Here is a 24,383-nt window from a genome sequence, read left to right as displayed (position 1 = left end):
AGGCGCACTGACAGTTGTGAATGGAGCATGCGCAGTAACAAAAACAGAATTACCTGGAAAAACTCAGCAGGTCTGGCAGCATCGGCGGAGAAGAAAAGAGTTGACGTTTCGAGTCCTCATGACCCTTCAACAGAACTAGGCGAATCCAAGGAGAGGGGTGAAATATAAGCTGGTTTAAGGTCGGGGGGGGGTTAGAGAGGTGGAAGTGGGGGGGGGCGGTGGTTGTAGGGACAAACAAGCAGTGATAGGAGCAGATAATCAAAAGATGTCACAGACAAAAGAACAAAAGAACACAGAGGTATTGAAGTTGGTGAGATTATCTAAATGAATGTGTGAATTAAGAATGGATGGTAGGGCACTCAAGGTACAGCTCTAGTGGGGGTGGGGGGAGCATAAAAGATTTAAAAATAATGGAAATAGGTGGGAAAAGAAAAATCTATATAAATTATTGGAAAAAGCAAAAGGAAGGGGGAAGAAACAGAAAGGGGGTGGGGATGGAAGAGGGACCTCAAGACCTAAAGTTGTTGAATTCAATATTCAGTCCGGAAGGCTGTAAAGTGCCTAGTCGGAAGATGAGGTGCTGTTCCTCCAGTTTGCGTTGGGCTTCACTGGAACAATGCAGCAGGCCAAGGACAGACATGTGGGCAAGAGAGCAGGGTAGAGTGTTAAAATGGCAAGCGACAGGGAGGTTTGGGACATTCTTGCGGACAGACCGCAGGTGTTCTGCACAGCGGTCGCCCAGTTTACGTTTGGTCTCTCCAATGTAGAGGAGACCGCATTGGGAGCAACGAATACAGTAGACTAAGTTGGGGGAAATGCAAGTGAAATGCTGCTTCACTTGAAAGGATTGTTTGGGCCCTTGGACAGTGAGGAGAGAGGAAGTGAAGGGGCAGGTGTTGCATCTTTTGCGTGGGCATGGGGAGGTGTCATAGGTGGGGGTTGAGGAGTAGGGGGTGATGGAGGAGTGGACCAGAGTGTCCTGGAGGGAACAATCCCTACGGAATGCCGACGGGGGGGGTGAAGGGAAGATGTGTTTGGTGGTGGCATCATGCTGGAGTTGGCGGAGGATGATCCTTTGAATGCGGAGGCTGGTGGGGTGATAAGTGAGGACAAGGGGGACCCTATCATGTTTCTGGGAGGGAGGAGAAGGAGTGAGGGCGGATGCGCGGGAGATGGGCCGGACACGGTTGAGGGCCCTGTCAACGACCGTGGGTGGAAAACCTCGGTTAAGGAAGAAGGAGGACATGTCAGAGGAACTGTTTTTGAAGGTAGCATCATCGGAACAGATGCGACGGAACTGAGAGAATGGGATGGAGTCCTTACAGGAAGCAGGGTGTGAGGAGCTGTATTCGAGGTAGCTGTGGGAGTCGGTAGGCTTGTAATGGATATTGGTGGACAGTCTATCACCAGAGATTGAGACAGAGAGGTCAAGGAAAGGACGGGAAGTGTCAGAGATGGACCACGTGAAAATGATGGAGGGGTGGAGATTGGAAGCAAAATTAATAAATTTTTCCAAGTCCCGACGAGAGCATGAAGCAGCACCGAAGTAATCATTGATGTACCGGAGAAAGAGTTGTGGAAGGGGGCCGGAGTAGGACTGGAACAAGGAATGTTCCACATACCCCATAAAGAGACAGGCATAGCTGGGGCCCATGTAGGTACCCATAGCCACACCTTTTATTTGGAGGAAGTGAGAGGAGTTGAAGGAGAAATTGTTCAGTGTGAGAACAAGTTCAGCCAGACGGAGGAGAGTAGTGGTGGATGGGGATTGTTCAGGCCTCTGTTCGATGAAGAAGCTAAGGGCCCTCAGATCATCCTGGTGGGGGATGTAGGTGTAGAGGGATTGGACGTCCATGATGAAGAGGAAGCGGTTGGGGCCAGGGAACTGGAAATTGTTGATTTGATGTAAGATGTCAGAGGAATCACGGATGTAGGTGGGAAGGGACTGGACAAGGGGAGAGAGAAGGGAGTCAAGATAACGAGAAATGAGTTCCGTGGGGCAGGAGCAAGCTGACACGATCGGTCTACCGGGGCAGTTCTGTTTGTGGATTTTGGGTAGGAGGTAGAAGCGGGTTATCAGGTTGGAAGCTGTGGGAGGAAGATCCCCAGAGGAGATGAGGTCAGTGACAGTCCTGGAAACAATGGCTTGATGTTCAGTGGAGGGGTCACGGTCCAGGGAGAGGTAGGAGGAAGTGTCTGCGAGTTGACGCTCAGCCTCCGCGAGGTAGAGGTCAGTGCGCCAGACAACAACAGCACCACCCTTGTCAGCGGGTTTGATGACAATGTCAGGGTTGGACCTGAGAGAATGGAGTGCAGTAAGTTCAGAGAGAGACAGGTTAGAATGGGTGAGAGGAGCAGAGAAATTGAGACGACTAATGTCGCGCCGACAGTTCTCAATGAAAAGATCGAGAGAAAGTAAGAATCCAGAGGGAGGGGTCCAGGTGGAGGGAGAATATTGGAGATGGGTAAAAGGATCCGTTGAACTGGGAGAGGACTCCTGCCCAAAGAACTGAGCCTGGAGACGAAGACGGCGGAAGAAGAGTTCAGCATCATGCCGAGCCCGAAATTCATTGAGGTGAGGGCGTAAACTAAGTCCTTTGCTGAGCACTGAACGTTCAGCATCGGAGAGGAGAAGGTCAGGGGGTATAGTGAATACACGGCTGGGGTTGGGATTGGAAGAAAGGGTGGGGACGGAGGGACAGGCAGGGGTGGAGGGTCCTGGATGGTTGTTGTTGTCGATGAGTTGTTGGAGCTTGTGTTCCTTAGCACTTGAGAGAAAGAGAAAAAGTTTCTTGTTGAGGAGTTATCTCTGTGCCCTATTGTGACTGGATGAGAGATTGCGCAGGCGCACTGACAGTTGTGAATGGAGCATGCGCAGTGCGCATTCGGAAGGCGAATGCGCCGTCAGGTTTCCGGCAGGCACATGCGCAGTGTGGGTGCTGCAGCTGCAGGCAGTCCGACATCTCGACCCCCCCCCCCAACAACCGGAGAGAAACGGCCGAGTGCAGGAGGGTAATCGAGACGGTCGAATGGGTCGAGAGGCTTCATGAACACCCAGTGGAGGCCTCAAAACCTGAATAAGAGCCTATCTGGCCCGCGTTAGCACCGAACGGGCCACGCCTGCAGGTTGGAAGCCCGAGTTAATTCGGGCGGTGGCTGCGACTCACGCTGAGGTCCCCCGGGTAACGGCCGCCATCTTTATAGGGGGCAATGTACGGCAGAGCGCATGCGCGATCATCCTGGTCCAGGTGGCAGGAGGAGAGAATGTTGTTAATTTCTACCCTGGACTGAGGGATGGATTTTGGAAACTCCTTTTACAGGGGGTTAGAAGGGGAGGATTTACACACAGCAAACTCAAACCAAGAGAAATGTTTAAGTTTCTTCTTGAACTAACAGGGATTTTTTTTAACAGGATAGTAGAAGAACAGCACTTGAAGGTGGAAAACTCAAAACAAACATCTGATCAAAACCTGACAGAGTCACTCGATTCATAAGAGCCTGAAAGTATGTTGTTTCTGTGGAATAATATTCAAACATCTGTGTGACTGGAAATAGGGGAGAGCAAAGCCACGGAGGGATTTGAAAATAAGGGTGAGAATTTTGAATTGAATTGCTGTTTAACCGGGAGCCTGTGTCGGTCAGTGAGGACAGGGTGATGGGTGAGCGAATGGGACTCAGTGTAGAGGACAAAGACAGCGGAGGTTTGGATAAATTCAAGTTTATCATGGGCTGAATGTGGGAGGCCAGCCAGTCAAGTCTTGAGGACTGGATGAGAACTGAGAAACATGAGCTGAGACAGGGCCAAGTCGAGTGATATTACTGCAATGTATTAAGGACAGGAGGGGGATTCATTTAAACCACACTGATTTCTCTCATATCCAGTCCACAAACAGGAAGGTGTTCTTGATTTGCTTCCCCCTTTATAAGCAGTGGCCTATTTCCCAACCCCTCCATTTTGCTGTGATCCATTTTCATTAATGACTGCACAGCAAACACAGGATAGGATGAACTGAAAGGGTTAGTTTATTTACACACACTCAAAACTTGTGTGGGAGGGGTGTGGCCCTTTTCATTCATACAGTAAAAGAGGGATGGAGAAAAAGATTTACAGGGCAGGAACTGCAATGAAAAATAGTGTCTCACGTGGGTTTCAGAGTCCAGAATGAAAGTCCACAGAGGTATTCCTTCATGAAGGTTGGCAGACTGAAAACTTACGCTGTATAAATCACTTTTCCGCTGGAGTTGACTTCACGCGTTGATAACTATGCAGAAATAAATCGGTCTTGTCGACGACTGCACAGAAGTTCCAGGAGAAAGTGTATATGTGGCCAGCTATTAAATCTGGGCAGGACACCTTTTCTGTTTGCTGCTTGTAGATGTTAAAATGGCAGACTGAGGTTTATCAGTACAGAAAGTGTCTCTTCAGAGATAACGGTTCCAAAATTCTCCGATATTGCCAGACAGCTCCTTTTGTTCAAGTGTCACAGACAGATTCAGCCTTTTAAAAGGTCTTTGTCTGGTTTTTAAAGTGTTAGAAACAGCCATGGGAATATCAATATCTATTTCTAAAAAATATACAGTGTGAGGTCCTAGTCCCCTCACAGGTGGAAACCCCCTCTAGATGACGACAAAGATATGTGGTTGGAAGCACATCTTGGGGTGAAATATTTCACCATGATTGTGAACAGCCTGGTTCATCCTCAGACAGTTGTCAGACAGAGGGCTGGAGCAGGTAGATAAGGAGTGGAATTTGCAGTGGGGACTGAAGACAATGGCTTCAGCCTTCACAATATTTAAATGGAGGAAATTTCTGTTCACCCAGTACTGGGTGTCAGACAAGTCAGGACGGTGTGTGAGTTGGAGGGAAACTTGGAGGTGATGGTGTTCACATACACCTACTACCCTGGTCCTTCTAGGTGGTGGAGGTTGTGGGTTTGGGAGACTCTTTCTCGCTGTTGCTATATAAAATCCCTTTCCTTCACCCTTTCTCCTCCCATCTCTCTCAACCAACCCCCCTTCTCTCCCCCCGCCGCCCCTGCTCACATAGAGGCCAGAGTCTTGTGTAGGCCCAGAGCGGGTGGCAGGTTCCCTTCCCTGATGGACATTAGTGAACCAATTGGGTTTTTATAACAATCCAGCAGTTTTCATGGTCACTTTTTCCTAGTGCCGGCCCCACAAATTCCCAGATTCATTCAGCTCAATTTCACAACCTGCCTTTGTGATTTTGTGGGTTCTCTCTCAATCCCATTTTTCTGTTTTGAATCAATTTCACAGGGTGTTAGAAGGGGAGGATTTGCAGTCAGGAAACTGAGACCAAACATCACATCAGGATCTGACGGAGTCGCCCAGTTTATTGTAATCTGAATAGCATTGGACTTTGAACATGGAAGGACAAAGCACCATTCACAGTGGGGAGAAACCGTACACGTGTTCTGTGTGTGGACGAAGCTTCAGCCGATCATCTGGCCTGTCCAGACACAAGCGTAGTCACAGCGGGGAGAAACCGTGGAAGCAGGGAGAACCGCGGGGATTGTGGGAAAGGATTCCATTCCCCATCTTATCTGGAAATTCAACGACGCAGTCACACTGGGGAGAGGCCATTCACCTGCTCCCAGTGTGGGAAGGGATTCACTCAGTTATCCAACAAGCTGAAACACCAGAGGGGTCACACTGATGAGAAACCTTTTCAATGCCCAGACTGTGAGAAGTGCTATAAAAGTTCCAGTGAACTCATGTACCATCAACGTGTTCACACTGACTAGAGACCATTCAGGTGCTCTCAGTGCGGGACTGGGTTCAAGCATTCACCTGCCCTCATTAAACACCAACGCACTCACAATGGGGAGAGACCGTTTACCTGCTCCAAGTGTGGGAAGAGATTCACTCAGTCATCTAGCCTGCTGAGACACCAGCGAGTTCACAGTGATGAAAGACCTTTTAAATGTCCAGACTGTGGGAAGTGCTGTAAAAGTTCTGGGAACCTAATGTCCCATCAACGTGTTCACACTGACGAGAGACCGCTCAGGTGCTCTCAGTGCGGGACTGGGTTCAAGCATTCACCTGACCTCACTAAACACCAGCACACTCACAGTGGAGAGAGAACAACTTCGAGTGTAGAAAGAGATTCACTCAGTCATCTGATCTGCTGAAACACCAGCGAGTTCACAATGATGAGGGACATTTTAAATGCCCAGATTGCAGGAAGTTCTTTAAGGTTCCCTGGAACTGACATACAATCACCGTGTTCACACTGATGAGAGACCATTCAGATGCTCTCATTGTGGGACTGGATTCAGGCGATCATCACAACTCACTGTACACCAGCAAATTCAGACTGGGGAGAGACTATTCATCTGACCTAAGTATAGGAAGGGATTCACTCAAAATTCCCACATGCTGACACAACAGTGAGCTCACAAGTAACCACACTGATTGGATTTTGCTGTTAATCACATCCAGGATTGAACCATATTTATTGGGGTCTGTTTCTACTGATGTTAATAAACTCCAGCCCAGTTATAGGGGTTAATATTGTGGATTAAAGTGAAATAAATTTGCTTTGTGTTAAACACATGTTGTACTGAGCCTTTTTAATATCTCTAACACAAATTACCTACAAATTAAGATCAAGAGTAGGCCACTCAGCCCCTCGAGCCTGCTCTGCCATTCAATATGATCATGACTGATCTGATTGTAACCTCAACTCCACATTCTCCCCTACCCCAATTAACCTTTCACCCCCTTGCTTATCAAGAATCTATCTAGTTCTGCCTTTAAAATATTCAAAAACTCTGCTTTCACTGCATTTTGGGGAAGAGAGTTCCAAAGATTCATGAAACATCCTCTCCACATCCACCCTCACAAGATCCCCTCAGGATCTTATGTTTCAGTCAAGTCACCTCTTACTCTTCTAAACTCCAGCAGAAACAAGCCTGACCTTTCCAACATTTCCTCATAAGACAACCCGACTATTACAGATATTAGTCTAGTAAACCTTCTCTGAACTGCTTCCATTGCATTTACATTCTTCCTTAAATAAGGAGACCAATACTCCCAATGTGATCTCACCAATGCCATGTATAACTGAAGTATAATCTCCCTGCTTATATTCAATTTCCCTTACAATAAACAATAATACTCTATTAGCATTTCTAACCACTTGCTGTACCTGCACACCTTTTGCAATTCAGGCACTAGGACACCCAGATCTTCTACATCTCAGAGCTCTGCAATCTCTCACCATTTAGATAAGAAGCTTCTTTCTTATTCTTCCTACAAAAACATTTCACATTTTCACACATTCTCTGCCATTTGCCCACTCACTTTACCTATCTATATCCCTTTTCAGCCTCCTTATGTCCTCTTCACAACTTACTTTCCTACCTATCTTTGTGTCATCAGCAAATTTAGCAAACATATCTTTGGTCCCTTCATACAAGTCATTTCTATATATTGTAAAAAGTTGAGGCCCAGCACTGATCCCTGTGGCACACCACTCATCACACCCTGCCAGCCAGAAAATGGCATATTTAGGCCTACTCTCTGTTTGCTATTAGCTAGCTAATCTAATATAAATGCCAGTATGTTACTCCCTACACCATGAACTTCTACTTTCTGCAACAACCTTTGATGTGGCACCTTATCAAATGCATCCTGGAAATCTAAGTACAGAACATCCACCAGTTCCCCATGATATACAGCACACGTTACTTCAAAGAACTGTAGCAAATTGGTTAAACATGATTTGCCTTTAACAAAACCATGATGACTCTGCCTGATTGCCTTGAATCTTTCTTAATGTCCTGCTATAGCACCATCAAGAATAGAGAGTCTAACATTTTCCCCATGACAGATTTTAAGCTAACTGGCCTGTAGTTTCCTGCTTCCTGTCCCCCTCCCTTTTTGAGTAAAAGAATTACATTCATTATTTTCCAATCTCATGGAACCTTCTCTGAATCTACAGAATTTTAGAAAATTAAAACCAACTCATCAACTTCTTTTAAAACCCTAGGATGAAGCCTATCGGGACCCGGGGACTTGTCAGCCCACAGCTCCAACAATTTTCTCAGTACCATTTCCCGGGTGATTGTGATTTTCTGCAGGTCCACCTTCCCTTCCATTTGCTGATTTACAGCTATTTCTGGGTGTTTCTTGTATCCTCCATACTGCAAAAGCACCCGGCTAGAATGTTAAACAGTGATGTCATGCAGCAACATTTTGGGTCTTTGTTTTGAAGGAATGGAATCGGCTGTTCTCATTAGGAATGCTGGAGACAGATTGATCAACAATGTCATCATCAAAAGTCACAGCACAAGAACATGCCCTTCCACTAATCATTTCTATGTTTAAGCATTTTGCAGGGAGCTTTCTAATTAGTCCTGGTTTCCTTCTCTCTCTCCATAACCCTGATTTTCTCCCTCTTAATTGTCCAATTAATTCTTGAAAACTCGAGTTAAGAAAAATAATATTGAAAGATGAGCAGGAACAGTCTGCTAAATTCTGCAGTGTTTGCTTGACCCAATGACACGAAGAGTTGCTCTGGGGATTATTATACCATTTTGAACCCTAAAAAAGTATGTTAGCTGTTGATTTCAATTTAAATATTTAAATGAAGTTTATTCTGATCAAGCTTCTCCTCATTTTTCTCAATCGATATGTACAAGATAATTCCCCTTGCTGAACAACCTGTTACAGAAGCTGTTATAGAAAAGAGGGAAAGGTTTGCTACAGCAATACAAAGCCCTGTTAGATCACACCTGGAGGACTGTGTATAGTTCTGGGAACGACACCTTATTAAGGATCAATATTTGCCTTGAAAGTTTCAGAGGAGCCGCATTGATTAGTTTGGCGGGTTTTGGAAATTGAAAGTTGTCCATCCGCAGCTTGTGGCACTATTTCACCTCACTGTTCACTTCCTGTTCCTGTCTAACACACTTGATGCTGTTATTGGCTGAACAAGTCTTCTGTGTTTGAAATAACCATGCTATAATTCGGTGCTCCCACTCCTGACGCCTGGATTTGGCCCTCATCAGGGAATGTTGTTTTCTTGTTGCTGTGTGAACTGTCACAATGAACTGATCCTGGAGTCTCTTTCCTTTGGGATCTACAAAACCCATCACTTCTCTTCCTCTTTTATTCTCACTCTTTCATTCCTAGTTTAGGAGGAAGAATGAGGAGAGACAGTATATATTTCAGTGACCAGGGAAAAGGTTGTGTAATGTCAGGGACAGAACGGGCAGGCGGCCCTCTTTCCCTGCTGTAACTGTTCTATGATTTCATGCAAATAATATTAATATTCTCGCAAGGTCTGTAGTTGTGGCCAAGTGGTTAAGGCGATGGATTAGAAATCCATTGAGGTTTCCCCACGTAGGTTTGAATCCGACCAACTAAGAGTCTCTTTGTTTCTAATTTTAACTGAGTGCTGATGGAAATAATTATCGTTTAAATAGAGGGAAAGCCATCCAAACACACTCTCTTATTTCCGTCCATTTTTCAGCCCTCTGCAAATTTCCAATTGGAAATGGAATAAAAACTGAGCCAAGCTGGTGTTATCATTTCATTCTGGTATTTGTCTCTCCTTAGACCTCTGTCACTTTCGGTGTGTATATATTAGCATTTATTGCTCATCCCTAAATGCCCTTGAGAAGGTGGTAGTGAGCTGCCTTCACGAACCACTTCAGTTCCTGTGGTGTACGTACACCCATAGTCTGCTGGGGTGGGTGGAGCTCCAGGATTTTGACCCAGTGACAGTGAAGGAACAACAATATATTTCCAAGTCAAGATGGTGAGTGGCTTGGAGGGGAACTTCCAGGTGGTGGTGTTCCCATGTATCTGCTGCCCTTGTCCTAGATGGAAGTCATCATAAGTGTGGAAGGTGCTGCTAAGAAGACTTGCTGAGTTTGCTTAGTGCATCTTGTAGATGGTACACACTGATGCCACTGCTCGTCAGTAGTAGGGGGAGTGAATGTTTGTGGAAGAGGTGCCAATCAAGTGGCTGCTTTGTCCTGGATGGTGTCAAGCTTCTTGAGTGTTGTTGGAGCTGCTCTCATCCAGCTAAGTGGAGAGCATTCCATCACACTCCTGATTTTCACTTTGTAGATGGTGGACAGACTTTGCGGTGTCAGGAGGTGAGTACTCATTGCGGGATTGCTAGTCTCTGACCAGCTCTTGTAGCCACAGTATTTATATGGCTAGTCCAGTTCAGTTTCCTGTCAATGGTAACCCCAAGAATGTTGATAGTGCAGGATTTAGGGATGGCATTGAATGTCAAGGGACGATGGTTAGATTCTCTCTTGTTGGAATTTGTCATTGTCTGGCACGAATATTATTTGCTACTTGTCAGCCCAAGACTGGATATTGTCCATGTCTTGCTGCATTTGGACATAGACTGCTTCAGTATCTGAGGAGTTACGAATGGTGCTGAACATTGTGCAATCATCAGCAAACATCCCCACTTCTGACCTTACGATGAAGCAGCTGAAGATGGTTGGGCCTAGGACACTACCCTGAGGAACTCCTGCAGTGATGTCATGCAGCTGAGATGATTGACTTGCAACAACCACAACTATCTTCCTTTGTGCTAGGTATGACTCCAACCAGTGGAGAGTTACCCCGCCCCCACTCCCCGATTCCCATTGACACCAGTTTTTCCAGAGCTTCTTGATGCCACGCTTGATCAAATGCTGCCTTGATGTTAAGGCCAGTCACTCTCACCTCACCTCAGGAGTTCAGCTCTTTTGTCCATGTTTGAACCAAAGCGTTAATGATGTCAGGGGCTGAGCGGCCCTGGCTGAACCCAACTGAGCGCCAATGTGCAGGTTATTGCTAAGCAAGTGTCACTTGATAGCACTGTTGATTGATCCCTTCCAACGCCTTACTGATGATCGAGAGTAAACTGATGGGATGTTAATTGGCCTGGTTGGACTTACCCTGCTTTTGTGTGCAGGAAATAGCTGAGCAATTTTCCACATTGATGCCTGTGTGGTAGCTGTGCTGGAGCAGCTTGGCTAGGGGCATGGCACAGAGCACAAATCTTCAGTACAATTGCAGAATATTGTCAGGGTCCTTGGCCTTGGCAGTATCTAGTGCCTTCAATCAATTTTTGATATCACGTGGAGTGAATCAAATTGGCTGAAAAGTGGCATCTGTGATCCTTGGGACCACTGGTTGAGGCCGAGATGGATCATCGACTCGGTATTTCTGGCTGATTATTGCTGTAAATGCTTCATGCTGGGCTCTTCCATCATTGAGGATGGAGATATTTGTGAAGCCTCCTGGTCCACTGCAGCCCCGAGAACACAATCAGCTTTAGATCCAGAATATTAAACTTCAGCCCAGTTACAGGGATTATTAACATCAGCAGAAACAAAGCCCAACTGTCAGAATGCACCCCACTTCCCTCCCCCAACCCAACCCCCCACCTTAAACCAGCTTATATTTCACCCCTCTCCTTGGATTCACCCAGTCCTGCTGAAGGGTCATGAGGACTCGAAACGTCAACTCTTTTCTTCTCTGCCGATGCTGCCAGACCTGCTGAGTTTTTCCAGGTAATTCCATTTCTCCTACAATTGGCCGTTTCTCTCCGGTTGCAGAGTGGACAGAACCGCATCCCCGCAGTTGCTCATCCAGACCTGCGCCTCTTCCCTTCTCCACCCACCACCGGCCCTGCGTGGGGAGCTCCTGTGGAGAACATAGGGCACATTCTGCGTCGCAGCGAATGCTGGGTAGGAACCCCGCCATGCAGAAGGCAAAATCTTAACTGGATAATTATGTTTTCAACTCCGATTACAATTGGAGCCATGGAGATAATATACAGAATTATTAACTAATTTGTTCCAGCAACCAATGTGCCTAAAACCACCACAGTTCTGTTCTGGGAGTAACCAACAGCAGAACAAACCCCAACACTTCCTTGTGAACCCACTGGACTCTCCGCAGCTGAAGTGAATGTGTGATTTAAAAAAATATTGTACATATTGGCCCAATGGCTTCATTGTCTTTGGATCACAAACCATAATTTTCTATTCAAACATGTAGCCTTTCAATGGCGGTGACCATACCCAGCTTTCGCTGCGGGGTAGAATGTGCCCTATCCTCACTGCAAGCTTTCCCCGCGCAGGCACAGTACTGGAATCTGCCAGAAGCATGCGCATTGCAGGGTGTAACTTGAGCTGAGCAACAGGATGTTGACGTGAGTGAATGGAGCCAGTGGGTGGAGAGGAATGAAGGGGCCGAGTGGCAAGTGAGCAACGGGGAGGCTAAGTGAGTGGGAAGGGCTAAAGGCGGCTGAGTGCCTGGGGTGGAATGGAGGGGCCGAGTGGTGGAGAGGAATGGCGGGGGCTGCGTGGATGTTGAGGCGTTACAAACACCCAGTGGAGTCCTCAAACTCAAGTGGTGTGGCAGCTGTTTATTTGGGTGAGAAACTGTCCAGGGATCGGGAATGGATGGAGCCAGCGGCTGGGTTAGATAGAGCATGTTGTGGGGGGGGGGGGCAAATTCAGTCGTGGATTTCAAAAGGGAATTGGACCAAACCCTGCAGCATGTCCAGGGAAAGGGCAAGGGAATGGGACCAGGCGAGTTAGTTTCCAGAAGAGTAACAGGTCTCCCATTTCAGACGATGATGAAGAGTTTTTTTTTTGTTTTCTTAGGGGGTCATTAGTGTGAGGAATGTTATCCAAGAAACATTGGAGGCTGGGTCATTGAATTTACTCAAGGCAGAATTAAACTGATTTTTTTTATAGACAAGCAAATCAAGGACTATGGGGGCCGGGGGACAGAACGGACAGACAGGAAAGTGAAGTTGAGACCACAAGATCAGCCATGATCTTATTGAATGGCGGAGCAGGATCAAAGACCTGAAAGGCCGATGTTCCTCTGACCCGGGCTGCAAATTGGTGTGACTGAATGCTCTCATTCTCTGCTGTAAACATTCCATGATTTTACATGAACAACATGTCTCCAGACATGGCTGAGTGATTAAGCTGATGGATTCGAACTCCACTGGGATCTGCCCACACAGATTCTCATCCTGCCAATTGCACGGCTCAGTGTTCCTTCTTTTTGGTGCCTCCAGAATTAATTATTGGCTAAATGGAGTCAGAACCTTCCAAACACTCCCATCTGTTTTTCCTGTTTCACTTCTGTGTTCCTTCTTTTCTGTCCATCCATAAGCATTCACAGAATTTGCAGTTAGAAATGGAACAAAGCTGAGCTATTTAGTGGCATCTTTGCTTTCTGAGAGTTTGCCAGTCCTCAGGGACAAACCCTAGCCTGCAGTCACTCTGGGTGTATATGTCTCTGTGTGTTAATGTGTGTGTATGTCAATGTGGTTCAGTTCACTGAAGGGTGAATATATTTTTACCATTGCAAATTTTATTCACTTGCATTATATATCTTCATGGTAAATGGTACAGAGAATAACAACAGGTTTAAAAGTTGCGAGAGGAGATTGACGCTTCCTGTGTTTATTTAAGTGGAGACTGCTTGTTGATTCAGTGCCCATACATTACACAGCGGAGGAAGATTGAAATTTTCATTGAGCAATATTTGAACAGACAGTGGATTCACTCAGTGTGATGGTGTGTTCCAGATCAGTGAATGCAATCAGAGAATCAATTTCTTTGCTTTGAACCCAATCTTTCTAATAGGTTGGATGTTATGCACATGCTTCCTCCATTTTCTCGCTTTATTTGAAATGAATAATCATAAATCCATTTGTGTGGGAACTTACTGAATAACAGCAAAACTGGCAAAAATTTGGACAAGATTTTCTTGTAGCCAAAGGGCACAAAGCAGAACTATGTCACTGATATAAGTAGACACAGGAATAAAGGGAGTCTACGTTGTCTAAAACCATTAAACCTTCAGTTGGAAGCTAATTTCGTTCAAAAAGTATGCTATAGAAACACCCTAATGGTTCAGATTCGGTGCTTTTCACCTCCATTCCTTGTCTCAATTTTGTGCAAAATGTCGTAACTAGGACTCAATTTATGGTTTGGAAAAGAGTCATATTAAACTTGAAACCTGTACTCTGTTTCTCCCTTCACATTTGCTGTCAGACCTACTGAGAACTTCCAGCACTTTCTGTTTTTATTATAACATGAATTACTGTCTTTATCATACACATGATCACAAGAAATAGGAGCAGGAGTAGACTGCATGGCTCGTCGAGCTTGTTCCATCATTCAATTCAATCATGGCTGATCTTGGGCTTCAACTCCATTATCCTGCCCGTTCCCCATATCCCTTAATTCCCTGAGAGAGCAAACATCTGTCCATCCTGGCCTTAAATGTATTTAACGATGGAACATCCATAACCCTCTGGGTAGAGAATTCAAAGATTCACAACCCTTTGGATGAAGTAATTTCTCCTCATCTCAGTCCTAAATTATCGGCCCTTTACCCTGAGACAGTGTCCCAGTGTTTTAGACTCCCTGACCAGTGGAAACAATCTCTGTGTCCACCCGATCAAGCCCCCTCAGAATTTTGTAGGTTTCAATGAGATTGCCTTTCATTCTTCTGAACTCCAGAGAATAAAAGCCCAATTTATTCAGCCTCTCATCATAGGACAACCACTTCATCTCAGAGACCAATTTAGTGAACCTTCTCTGTACCGTCTCCACTGCCAGTATATCCTTTTATAAAGGTGGAGATGAAAATAGCACACAGGATTCTCGATGCCATCTCACCAAAACAGATTTCTTTATTCTTGCTTTATTACAATCCCCTGGCCATCAGCCTTCCTAATTGCTTGCTGCACCTGCATGCTCACTTTCTCCATTACTTGCACAAGTCTTTGAACATCAGCACTTACAAATTTCAAAAGCATTCTGCTGTTTTAATTTTTCCAAGCAAGTGAACACATTCACACACCTGCCTACATTATTTTCCGTCTGCTATCTTTGTTGGCCACTCACATAACCTTTTGATATCCTTTTACAGTGCTCTCCCCAAAGGTTACCTTGCCACCAAATTTCATACATTTTAGTTGCAGGCCCCAGTGAGAATTGAACTCACAACCCCTGGTTTACTAGACCAGTGCTCTAACCATTGAGCTATGGAGCCACTTGCTACATACTATTCACAGTAAGTCTCCTAGTGGAACGAGGAACAGGACAACGTTCCACATCGATGCTATTTGATAGACCTGGAAATGTTTGAGATGGAGAAAAGATAATTAAAAGATGCGACATGAAAATGGCAGAATTTGATGTGCTTTCAGTGATGCATGTCTGCCGTGGTTATGTAAGAGATTTGACTGCCGCCTGTTCACACTGACACAAATATCACTCCTGACCAATCAATCTCTTTGAAAGCAGCGCGCCAGGCCAAATGGCCTCTTTCTTTGCTGGAACTGTCTATAATTTTATTTTTCCTAGCATCATTTCCCAGTCATTCCGATATTTTGTTACACGCTATGGGAATGTACTTTCTTACATTCTCGCTTTTGAAGTCAAGACACTGAGCAATTTCAAAATTTTTCATTAGTTCCAGCACAGGATTTGGAACGAGACCAGTTGAACAACACTTTATTGGTGCCAATCCTTCACTGCAGCTCACCCCTTAAAAACAGTGGCTGTCATTGCCCGAAGTTGTCATTTATGATAAAATTCTGTAAGCGAAACTTATTTCTGGTGAAAGTATCTGAAAAAGGGCAAATGCGGCAGAGATAAAGCACGTTGCAAGAGTTTTAGGCAGCTTTCCTCGTGATTTCAAGGTGAGGAATCGGCCCTTTCACCGCTGTGGCCCGGACTCGATTGCTGGCCAGGCAATGAAGGTTTATTGATCTGGTACAAACTGTTAAAACAAGACTGATTTACTTATTGATTGATATCCGAAACGCACAACAGCTCCACCCGCTCAGTGGAGTGAGTTGAAGTTTCACATCAGAGCTGCAAATGTCACACGTGGAACAGCTTCGAGAAGAAATAAAGTTCCTAATGTCCAAGGGGTATCAGTTTTCAGTATTTCTCTCAATGTGTTAATTGCCTTAACCACTCGACCACATGGGCTCGATGTCTGTCTGTTTAAATGTTGCTCAGTGAAAATTTCAATCGCCCTCCTCTTTGTAACATACGGACACTTAATAACTGAACAGTCTCCACTCAAAAATACAGAAAGAAAATTCCTCCTGAACCTTTTAAACCTGTTTTTATTTTCTCTCTACGATTTTAATATGAAGCCACACAACTCAGGTGAATAAAGTATGGATCGGTAAAAATGAGGAACTGAAGCACATTGACACACACAGCGGAACACACACAGACAAATACACCGAGAGTGACAGAGGCCTAAGGAGAGACAAATACCCAGAAAGAAAGGATGTCATCAAACCGGCTCAGTTTTGTTCCATTTCCATATGCAGATTTTGCAAATCCTTGCAGATGAAAGCGCGGGAGTTTTTGTTTGATTCCATTTATCCGATAACTAATTCTGTTGGCACCTGGTTAAAATCGGGAATAACGAGAACCGCAGTCAGCAAACCAACATTGGGGAAACCCTGATGGATGTCAGTACCATCGCCCTCAACGTTCGGCTGCGACTAACAGCACTTCCTTAGGGAAAACATGATCATATCAAATCAGAGATGATTACGAAGTAAGTTGTGCGACCTGTCGTGTCTGTGCTGGCTCTCAGGAAGAGCAAATAAACCAATTCCACTCACACGCCTTCCTCCTACAGCAATTTCTATTAACATTGTCTCTCTTCGTTCACCCTGTCAAAATAAAGGACCACAACCCGCCCCAACCCTCAACCCCATATTAAACTGGAATTGTCTTTTGCTCACACAAATGGAATTACTAATGTGCCCGAAAGTTGGAAGCAACTGAAAATTTCAGAGCGGTGGGATTCGGACCCACTCCTCCAGAGACTGGAACCTGAATCCAGCTCTCCCGTTTGTAGAACAAATGGAATTAGATTGTACAAATCAGCTCAGAAATAATAATGATCTGCTTGATCAGCTTAAAGTTCTTTTGTAATTCGATATGAAATCAATTACATAAATAAGTAATGTTTGTATCAAAAACTGCATGAGGAATCCTAGTCCAAGTCTTCATGTCATTGGGTCGGGAAACGTTCGTTAGCTAAGGCAAACTGTGCATGGATTCTGCAGAAACTCGTTCTTCAAGCGAGAAATGGACAGTGATTGAAAGGGGGAAAACTCAGGTTTAAGGAAAGAGAGAAGGAATTTGAGTCTAATTGGTTAGCTCTTTAAAAATAGCTGGCACAGATACGATGGGATGAAGGGCTTCACGTTGTAGTAAAAACAGGAAATGCTGGAAAAACTCAACAGGCCTGACAACACCTGTGGAGAGAGAAGCAGAGTTAATGCTTCGAGTCGGCCTGACTCTGAAGAAGACACATACGGACTCGGAACATTAACTCAGCTTCTCTCTCCACAGATGTTGCCAGACCTGCTGAGTTTTTCCCAGCACTTTCTGTTTTTATTTCAGATTTCCAGCATCTACAGTATTTTGCTTCCATCTTAGGTCCTCCTACTGCGCTGTGCCATTTGATGCTGACATTGTTGATCAGTCCGTCTCCAGCATTCCTAATGAGAACAGCCGAATTCCATTTCTTCAAAAAAAGACCCAAAGTGCTGCTGCATGACGTCACCGTTTAACATTCCAGACATCTCCACTGGGCTCTTTACAGCGCAGGGTTTGTGCAGGGCAGTGGGAGTCATGGTCATTTCACATGTGGCAGAGCAGCGGTTTGAAACTGGGCAAAAACATTATCTAAGCTTGTTCATTTAAGTGTTAGTGTATGTTCAATAATTTACATTTGTTGTTAATAATGAACACAAGGGTTCAAATCCTGCCGTCTAAGGATTTAAATAGGAGAAAACACGGACAAACATATCCATATTTTCTTATTCAGTGGTCAGCATTGGCGCAGTGGTATTGTCACTGGACTAGGAATCCAAGGATAAAAGCAAAATACAATAGGTACTGGAAATCTGAACAAATAAAAAACACAAAACGCTGAAAAAATTCAGCATATCTGGCAGCATCTCTGGAGAAAGAAACGGAGTTAATATTTCGATTCCATATAACTCGTCAGAGTTCTTTGAAAGCAGCACACAGGGCCGAATGGCCTCTTTCTTTGCTGTAACTTTCTATAATTTGACATTTCCCAACACCACTTCTTTTACACTCATTCTGCCTTTTATAATCCACTCTTGCGAGTGTGTTCAAAGCTCAACTACGTGCACAAGACTGGAAGGAGCCTGCGACTGTGGATAACTGGCATGGTGCACATTCCTGTAATCTGTATCTGGGAGAATCAGGAAGATGAGATCCCAGATTATCCTTACCATGTAATCCGCAAACTCATTCTTTCTAAAATCCTTGGGTCCCACATTCTCTATCCCTGCTTTCCAGGGAAAGCTTGGGTTCATGAACTGACTGTGGCTGCATCAAGCAGCTAATTGACCTGGGAGCTGGACGGGCAGAGGGAGCTGGAGGTGAGGCAGGGACAGAATCAGAAACTGATGCGACATGAAAGTGTTTTGAATTGGATGTGTCTCCGTTACTTTCAGTGATGAATGTCTGCCATGTGTTCACTTGTCAGTTTCACAGGAGCCGCAGTGATGATGACATTGATGATGATGAGGTTGGTGGGTTTTGGAAATTGACAGCTACACATGAGCAGCTTGTGGGGCTATTTCACCTCACTGTCAATTTCATGTCCCAGCTCACAGAAACCGTTGTTGTCATTGACTGAAGAATTCATTCCATTCAAAATGGAAACATGGATAAAAGCAGCGTCAATTAACCAAACTAAAATGAGCTTGCCAGTTTCCCTGGTGGTCTAATAGTCAGGATTTGGTGCTTTCACTGCTGTGGCCCTGGTTCAATTCCTGGTCAGGGAACGCAAATTTATTGAGCTTGTGAAATTATCAAAACCAGTATTAATTACTTATTGATTGAAAACATTTAGCAGCTCCACCAGAATCAGTTGAAGTTTTGCCTCAGAGCTGGAAACATCACATTTGGAACAGGTCGGGAACAAAGACAGAAGCACAGTGAAAGAAGGAGAAAAGAAGGGCTGGTTGCAAAGCACTGACCATAGGGATGGTGGTACCAGGCAAAATATGGGTGGGAGAAGGGCAAATTTTGGTACCTACTGTTTGCATTGACAAAAATATCACTCCTGATGGATCAAACAATCACAACTACTCGTTAAAAGCAGCACATCAGCTCATCAAGGCCGAATGGTCTCTTTCTATGCTGTAACTTTCTATAATTTTATGTTTCTCGACAGCAAGGGTGCTTCTTTCACAGTCATTCTGCCATTTTATAACCCACTCTAGCGAGGTGTACTTTCTAACCTTGTATTCGGCTCTTTTGAAACCAAAACATGGAGCAAATTTAGCAAGTTTCCTTGTCATTTATAGCACGAGATTTGTCACGAGACTAATTCAATGACACATTAATGGTGCCAATCCTTCTCTGGAGTTCACCATGTCCAAAGAGCACTGTTACTATCAGCCTGTTATGCACCTTCTTGCAGTACATCTGCTGAACAAATATAAGCTTATCACAGCTCTGCTTTCTGCACATTGAAACCCAGTGTGAAAATACGAAAAATTTCAAAGCTGAACAACGTAGACAAGACTGGAAGGAATGTGTGACTGTGGATAATCGGCACTGTGAACATTCCTGTAATCAGTGCCTGGGGGATCATTGGTGTCTTGGTGTCTCTTTAGCCTGTTATCTGTAAACCGATCACATTGTGTATTACGTTCGCACTAACTGACTGTGTGTGGTCAAACAGCTCCTGGAAGGGCCGAGAGAGCTGGAGGTGAGATAGAAAGAGATGTGACATGGAAGTGCTTTGAATCAGTGGTGAAGATCCCTCGTGTGCCAGTTTCAAAGGAAAAGAGGTTGGTGGTTATTTGTTTGAAAGAAATTGCACTCAACGTGCGGCGAGCCCACGACCCTGAGAATAAGAGCCTTTGATCTACAAGTTGAACTAGCTGGGCACACATAACATATGTATCCCATATCCAACATTCATGGAGACAACTGTTGCTTTCCACTTGGAGCCTCAGCTTGTCCTGAATTTCAAAGTGCAGAAGGTAATCGAACTACACAGGCCCCAAGGTTGCAATACATTCCTTTCAATCATCAATAACACCATTCACATATTCCACTTCTTAGCTGCACCTCCTTCCAAACATTGCAAACTCCTCTTACATCTTTCATCCTGATATTTTTCTCTGTAACATTTTCATCTGAAGCTGCACAACTAATGTGAATAAAGATTGTGATGGTAAAAATGTGTTCACCTCCTCGGGAAACTGAATCACATTGACACACACAAAGGAACACACACAGGGACATACACCGAGAGTAACAGAGAATAAGGGTTTGTCTCTAAGGAGAGACAAACTCCCAGAAAGCAAGCATAACACCAAGTTTTGCTCCATTTCCACTGCAGGTTTCGTGAATGAACAGAAATAGGAAAACACCCGCTTGTTTTTATGGATTTTATTCAATGTAACCAATAATTAACTCTGTAGACACAGAGTTAAAACCAGGAATATTGAGAAGCTGGAAACCCCAATGGATTTGGACTCCATCGCCTAAACTACTCGGCTACGATGACTGCCCCTATGCAGAGGGTAATTTTGTTGGTATAGAATTATAGGCGACCACAGCTGAGGAGGACATTCTGCCCATCGTGTCCATGCCAGCTCATGGAAGAGGAATTCAGCTAATTCAACAATCCTGTCTTTTCTCCACAGTCATTTATATTTTTATTGTCTCTCCTCAGTATTACTGTTAAAGTGAAACACTGCACACACCTGCTTTAAACTGTGAGCTGGCACTTTTTTGACCAATAGGGCAATTTTAGCAGCAGTGGGATTTGAAACCACGCCTCAATAAAGAATGAAACCTTAAACCATTAACAACCGCTACAGCAGCGCTACCAAGCTCACAATGCTACCCCACATTGCCTTGACTGGATCTGGACTCCATCGCCTGAACTACTCGGCCATGATGATTGGTCCTAAGGATAGGTTAGTGTTGTTGGTATAAAATTATACATGGCTACAGCAGAGGAGGAGGAAATTCAGCCCAGTCTGTCCATGCCAGCTTATGGAAGAGGAATTCAGCTAATTTGACAACTCCACATTTTCTCCACAGCCATTTATATTTTTTATTGTGTCTCCTCATTCTTACTGTTAAAGTGAAACACCACACACACCTGCTCCAACTGTGACCTGGCACCTTTTCGACCAATAGGGCAATTTAGCAGCAGTGGGATTAGAAACCACGCCTTAATGTAGCGTGAAACCTTAAACCAGCACCTACAACAACTCAGCTGAGTTACCGAGCTCAGGATGCTACTGCCCATTGCTTTGTCTGTTGTTGCTACTGAAACAGAACAGAATCAAAGCAGCAGCAATACATCATAAGGCCCCACAAGCCTCCTCCATCACTTAATAAGATCATGGCGGATCCCCAACCCCAACATCAATTTCTCACCCGATCCCAACCGCCCTTCATTCCCTTAGAGTCCAAAAATCAGGAGAATTTTTGGATGTTTATTTCTTCCATCGATCTGAGAGTTCTGTGGACACCTGGGTGAAATCAACAATAATAAGAAGCACAGTCGGTAAGATTGGAACTTTCCTGGGGAAACCTCAGTGGATTTTAAAAGCATCGTTTTCACCACTCAATGAAGAGTGACACCTTCAACCACCTATAGCCACTCTACCGAACTCAGGCATTAGTGCCCATCACCTTGGCTGGTGTTGCTACTCAAATAGAACAGGAGCAAAGCAGCAGAAATACTTCATAAGGCCCCACAAGCCTCCTTTGTCACATAATAAGATCATGGCGAATCTCCAGCCTCAACTCCAATTTCTCACCCAATCCCGATAGCCCATCATTTCCTGAGAGTCCAAAAATCAGGAGAATTTTTGGATGTTTTTTCTTCCATTGATCCGGGAGTTCTGTGGACACCTGGTTGAAATCAGCAATAATAAGAAGAAAATTCGGTAAGGTTTGAATTTACCTGCGGAGACTCCAATGGATTTTAGAACCATCCATTTAACCACTCAGCTACGATGATTGACCAAGGATCCAATGCTTTGTACTCATTCATCAATAACATCATTCACAGCTTCTGCTTCTCAGCTGCACCTCCTTCCAAACATTGTGATCCATTTTCCTCAGGATTTGTTTCTGGATTTAATGTTTAGCTGCTTTGTGACCTCATTTTGAAATCAGAATCGCTTCAATATTCAACACAGTTTGAATTGCAAACCTGATGGAGAAACAATGGAAAAATGTCACTCAGTAACACAAGTCCCATGGTGCTCATTTTCAGATTCACAACAGTTCACTTTTCAATAAAATGAAGGAATTTTACAGTGAAACAATTTAGAAAGTTTGTGTGACTTTTATTTGTGACTCACTAACTCGGGCATTCTGTAAATGCTGCTTGGAGGTTTAGTGACTGGAACATAATCTACCTGTGTTTATCTGAGTCTGTGCTCGGTGTATTGGGAGGTTTGGCCCGGGTTGGAGTATCTTGTGTCCCAGGGATGGGCAGTAACCCACTGATTGAAGCTGCAGTCGCTGCTTTCTGCTGGCAGCGGGTGATTGGAGAGTGCAGAGCCGGAATATTGCTGCTTTTCTGCTTTTCCCTGTCTCACTCACTGTGGAGCAGAGGAAGAGAATAATTGATGGGTTTGTTTCAATCCAATAACTTCATAAATTTCCAATGTGCTAGATATCAGTACATGGTAGGTCTAATTGTTTTCTCATTATATTTGAAATTAGTATTGGAAAAAGCCACTTACCTGGGACCTCACTGGTTGACAGTGGAACTGGCAACATTTTGACTTTTTGGGAGTCTTTCATTTCAGCGTAAGTACTCAATGACAGCCTGGAACTGTGTGACAATCAATGGCTGATGGGGAGAAAGCAGTGACAGCTTCACCCCTGAGTGGTCTTGAACCACCAACCCGTTAACAGCCGAACGTGCTGACCAATTGCGCCACAGAGACTGATGAAGACTTTATTGTAGTGAATTAAAACTTCAGATTGCTGCTTCCGGAATAACAATTGTCTATATCAGTTTTACTCTTCCAAAATAAAGGTTGGGGCATTCTTTGTGGATACATGGAAACAGTCTGATCCCACCCACTGCAGACACATCCATGTCACTGGGAACCAGCTCTTCTACAACCGGTGCCATCTCTCTTCGAGCCTTTGCCTGCCTTGACTGTTACCAAGTATTCTGATTGTCCCAAAGCCGATATTAGGTTTGAATTCCTGATGTGCAGTAACGAGAATCCTTTCAATGTCTCAGATCAGTTAATTACACTGTTAACATCAGAGTCAATGTTCCAGCGTCTTAAAGAAGGGAAAGGTGCCTTGACTATCTCTGGTCAGTGGAACAGATCACCCTTCATTCTCCTCTGATTCAGTTCCCAAAGAGTTTCCAAAGATTCAAAAAGCCGGAGCTGGGTTTTCTGTTTTGGTTCCTTCTCCATTTTCCAACTTGCCAACTGACAATATTTTCCAAAATCTCACCTCAATCCCCCGCCTTGCATCATGTCCAGGGATGAAGAAATTCAGTTTTGTGGAGAGATTATAGAGACCGTGATTGTTCTCTTTAGAGCAAAGAGGTTTAAGTGGAGATTTCATGGAGCTGTTCAAGATTATGTGGGTGGGGGCAGTGTGGATGGGCAGGTTGATGGTGCAGATAGGGAGAAAATGTTTCCACTGACAGGGGTCAGTAACCAGAGGATTGGGATTTAAAGATAGTTAAGGAAAGGCAGACTTGCCTTCATACAGTGTTTTTCCTGACCAGCAGATGTCTGAAACCACTTTCAAGCCAATTAAGCACTTTTTGAAATAAAAACAGAAAATACTGGAGAAACTCAGCAGGCTTCACTTTCCACAGATGCTGTCAGACCTGCTCAGTTCTACCTGCGTTTTATGTTTTTATTTCAGATTTCCAGTATTTTGCTTTTATTGAAGTACTTTCTGAAGGAGAGCCATTGTTTTAATGCAGGAAGCACGGCAGCCAACCAATGCTCAACAAACAGCCAAAGCCAGGGACATCACAATGCACAGAGATTATAATCTTGGTTGAAGGATAAACAGTGACTGCATCCTGCTGTCTTCAACAAACTTCAGTCTGCAAGTTTTGATGATGGTTCTGGCCAGTTCCAAACGAGGCAATTCTTCACATATTAGGTAAACATAATAACCACTGCCCTGCAGAAACAGGGGATAGGATAAAAACTCAATGGACCTCACAAAAATGTTAAACTGTGACATCATGCAGCAGCACTTTGAGTCTTTACTTTGAATAAATGGAATACGGTTGTTCCCTTTGGGAATGCTGGGAGACAG

General features: G+C 44.5%; 1 long non-coding RNA gene and 1 other non-coding gene across 3 annotated transcripts; one reads left to right on the top strand and one right to left on the bottom strand.

Annotated features, from left to right (window-relative positions):
• Positions 1 to 2,948: 2,948 nt before the first annotated feature.
• LOC121273925 lies at positions 2,949 to 6,569 on the top strand. Of its 2 annotated transcripts, none has more exons than XR_005942125.1 (3): positions 2,949 to 3,126; positions 3,413 to 3,591; positions 5,275 to 6,569. It is a non-coding gene; the product is annotated as an uncharacterized LOC121273925 (long non-coding RNA). The 2 variants fall into 2 exon arrangements; XR_005942124.1 differs by having other exon boundaries at positions 2,949 to 3,182.
• Positions 6,570 to 14,990: 8,421 nt separating this feature from the next.
• trnat-agu lies at positions 14,991 to 15,063 on the bottom strand. Its single transcript has one exon. It is a non-coding gene; the product is annotated as a tRNA-Thr (tRNA).
• Positions 15,064 to 24,383: the final 9,320 nt, after the last annotated feature.

The sequence above is a fragment of the Carcharodon carcharias genome (genome assembly GCF_017639515.1).
Source record: "Carcharodon carcharias isolate sCarCar2 chromosome 27 unlocalized genomic scaffold, sCarCar2.pri SUPER_27_unloc_3, whole genome shotgun sequence".
Lineage (NCBI taxonomy): Eukaryota > Metazoa > Chordata > Chondrichthyes > Lamniformes > Lamnidae > Carcharodon > Carcharodon carcharias.
The sequence above is the reverse complement of the archived record's forward strand: the minus strand, read 5'-3'. Positions and strand labels throughout refer to the sequence as shown.